The 3,873-nt window shown below is 45.2% G+C and overlaps 1 protein-coding gene across 2 annotated transcripts in view; it reads right to left on the bottom strand.

Moving 5' to 3' along the window:
- The window catches only part of Spaca7 (sperm acrosome associated 7), a 26,005-nt gene that overhangs the window by 21,133 nt on the left and 999 nt on the right, over positions 1-3,873 (bottom strand). The window lies entirely within an intron of this gene.

Raw genomic sequence — 3,873 nt, 5'->3', positions numbered from 1 at the left:
GAGAGAGAGAGAGAGAGAGAGAGAGAGAGAGAGAGAGAGAGAGAGAGAGAGCATGAGCAGAACCAGGCACTCTGAAGAGTCTGTGAACTAGCTTGGCCTATATGACAAAGTTCCAGGCTACTGAGATTCTGTTCTGGACAAGAGATGGAAGGTACCTGAGGAACAGCCCTCAAGGGTGTTCTCTGAGCTCCACATGCCTATGTGTCCATGAGCATGCACATATCACCCACACCCACTAAAATGCTACAGTGATGGATCTAAGCTTTGCAAGATGGAGATTCAGGACACCTGCCACCAAGGGCCAACATGTGACCAATAATTCATAGCTTATAAGTGTTCTTCATTCCCCAATGGAGGAGCTAGAGAAAGGACTGGAGGAGTTGAAGGGATTTGCAGCCCCATAGGAGGAACAACAATATGAACCAAACAGAACCCCCAGAGCTCCCAGGAACTACACCACCAACCAGAGAATACACATGGAGGGACCCATGGCTCCAGCTGCATATGTAGCAGAGGATGGCCTTGTCAGACATCAGTGTGAGGAGGAAGGTGAGATACCCCAGTGTAGGGGAAGGCCAGGGACAGGGAAGCGGGAGTGGGTGGGTTGGTGAACAGGGAGTGGGGATGGGACAGGGCATTTTCAGCAAAAGGGATAACATTTGAAATGTAAATAAAGAAAATATCTAATAAAAATTAAACAAAGAAATTTAAAGTAAAAAACAAACAAAAATTCAGTATTCTTCATTAAAATCACTACTTATGTGTGTAATGAAACCTCCTCTGACTCATAGGAGGGAGACATTGACTTTGCAAGCAGGCTTTAGTGAAAGTTGTCTGTATTTGATAAGGGAAGCCAAGAGACATGAAGGACTGACCATTGTTAGGAAAAGAAGAAAGTCATTTTGTCATAAATAGTTTAAAAGTTATTTAATAAAGAAGAGAAAAATAAGGAACAAAAAGCCTAAATGGGTAGGGTAAGGTGTAAAGGGTCTATGGGGAGAAAGAGAGAGAAATCTAATCTCCCATGGCCGGGCTGTGTAAATGGATGGCCATTGTCAGGTTTTGAAATGAGCTCCGGTATCAGGCGTGCGGCCATGTGGAACGGCCCCTGCTTCTCTCTGCTGAAAGGACAGAGTTCCTTGGACTATTGGCCTCCTCTTAATAAGAGATTATAAGTGTTTTCTTTACCTGTTGAGTAACCTCCCTTGTAGACAAAGGCTCTGTTCTTACCAAAATAATTTCCTGTGCTTCGTGTTGTCTTTTCAAACTTTTTATTACTTAAGAAAGCGGAACCCTCTCAATATTGAGAGCAAAGGTAGGTTATTTTTTCCCGTTAACAACTATCTTACTTCCTCTATTTTCCTTGAAAATCTTGTCATTTTGGTTAGCTGGGTAACAGTACTGTTTCATAGTAACCTGTGAGCTCAGTCAAGTCTTCAAAGCTCCTGACGTTTTTTTTTTTTGACACCTCTGAATTAAAGTCTAAATGCAGTCTTTCTGACCTCAAGCTAACTTTGAAATTTCCCAGAGGCCCCTGGAAAATCTCTAGGGATTTGTTCTGTCATCGCGTGAAAGACAGATCTTAAGCTAATTAGCTTACTTGTTATGTGAAATCACACGGGGAGTAAGCAGTGCTGAATTCCTTGTGTTACGCCTCCATGAAGATGTGTCAGGTGTCAGGAGATGTATGAGAGTTCCAGAGATTTGCCTTGTCTTTACTCTCCAAGATTGGTCCCTGGACAGTGTGATCAACCATCATTGTACTTACTGACATTAAACATCATAGGTTGTGCGAATGACCACTTCCCACTGCCGACCACAGGAGGCGGGGCTTGTGGCAGGACTTGGAGCCTGGGTTCTTTGCAGACAGTCCCTGTTTGGCTCACATGCTCTCCTGAGAGCAGGCGCCGTCACAGATAGTCCAAGGTCCTCTTCAAGGACCCTCACTCGGGACTCTGACTGAGAGACTAGAATAAGACTCTTGATGGCTCCAAGATGACCTAGTGGGGACCTTTCCAGATAGAGGAAGAAGCAGATGGGTCCCTGAGGCATACAGACAATGGCGAGGTGTCGTGGGGTCAAGGGGGGGCTGTGGTTTCAGAGTGTCTGTCTGAAGCACTGTTAATGCTTTCATACTTGTTTTGCATGTTCAAAGACAGTTACCCACTAACTCAGAGACGCTTTGAAATGACCCTTTTTGTTTGGTTTTGGAGATAGGATCACTCTCCATAGCTGTGGTTATTCTGAAGCTCACTAGACAGACCAGCCTGGCCTTAAACTCAGAGATCCACCTGCCTCTGCCTCCTGAATTCTATGACTAAGGATGTGCGACAACACACCCAACCTGAAACTATACTTTTAAAAGTCTATTTATATTTTTAAAGATTTATTTGAGTGTTGTTGTTGTTGTTGTGGTGGTGGTGGTGGTGGTGGTGGTGGTGGTGTGTGTGTGTGCACATGTACATGTCTATAACAATCAGAAGAGTGTGTTACTAGAGTTCTGGGTGGGCCACCCAACATGGGTGCTGAGAACAAATTTCTACTCCTGTGAAAGAACAGTGAATACTCTGACTGCTGAGCCATCTCTCCTGCCCCCTTATAATTACACTTTCACAAATAAAAACAAGCATTCACATTCTCTCCACCTGATCCCTCCAGAATCTCCATCAACATTTATTTTACAGCTGTGTAAGTCCAATAAGACGCTATTCTCTTTGCTTTTTAAATACCTTGTTTATTTCATGTGCGTGGGTGTGCTGGCTGCAGGGATGTCTATGAACCACTTGTATGCCTGGTGCCAGGGAAGGTTAGGAGAGGGTCTCAGATTCCCCGACACTGGGATTATAGACAGTTATGAGCTGTCATGTGGGTGCAGGGAATTGAACTATGGAAGAACAGCCGATGTTCATTCCTGAGTCATCTCTCCAGCCCCATGATGCTATTCTTCTTGGGTCAGGTAGATAGTTCAGTTGGCAAAGTGCTTGAAGAAACATGAGGACTGAGTTCAAATCCCCAGGACCCACATAAACATGGAGTATGGTGGCGAATGCCTGTAATCCCAGAGTTGAGGGGCACAGAAAATAGGATCCATTGGCTTGCTGACTAGCCGGTCTCATCCAATCAATGAGCTCTAGGTTCAGTGAGAGATAACCTAAATTACAAAATAAAGTAGATAGCAACGGAGGAAGACATCTGATGATGAATGACCTGTGGCTTCCATGGACATGTGCACTTGCAGGCATAAATACTGTGTGTACACACCCACAAACCCACACACTCCATGATTCTGTTTTCCTTGCAACAGAACCCTATTTGGAATTCTGGCCAAATGGCCATGACATCAGCTTGGCCTTCCTACTCCAGATACTCCAGATGTGAGGAACTGAGCCTGTGGCCTGGACCATCTCACCTGGCACCTGGATCCCACTGGCTTCCAATCGTGTGGACAGGTGGGATCCAGTAGGCTAAGAACCTCACAGAAGAGAGGGGTTCATCCACATCCCCAGGATTCGTAATGATCCCATTACTGGGGGCACCTGGAGAAACCAAATCTGGGATTCTCTATGAAAAGTACCCAAAAAAGCACACCCAAGTCTTAGGGTCACAACTGAACTCACACTGCACTTCTGCAAATGAGCAGGAAGAAGCCAGGGAGATGGGATTTATAGTCAGGAGAGACATCACATTGCTGATCTTTGACTGTAAATAAGGATTTAATGAGAAACTGTAGCATTTGGCTGAGAGTCCCACTCCCATTTCCAATTCCCCCAACAACCTCTGTTCTGACCTAGAGATAAGCTGCTCCCTCTCCTTCCTTCTCCTTCTTCTCCTTCTCCTCCTCCTCCTCCTCCTCCTCCTCCTCCTCCTTCTTCT

Source organism: Mus pahari, chromosome 19, assembly GCF_900095145.1.
Source record: "Mus pahari chromosome 19, PAHARI_EIJ_v1.1, whole genome shotgun sequence".
Taxonomy (NCBI): Eukaryota; Metazoa; Chordata; class Mammalia; order Rodentia; family Muridae; genus Mus; species Mus pahari.
Note: the sequence above shows the minus strand (reverse complement) of the source record. Positions and strands in the feature narration are given on the sequence as shown.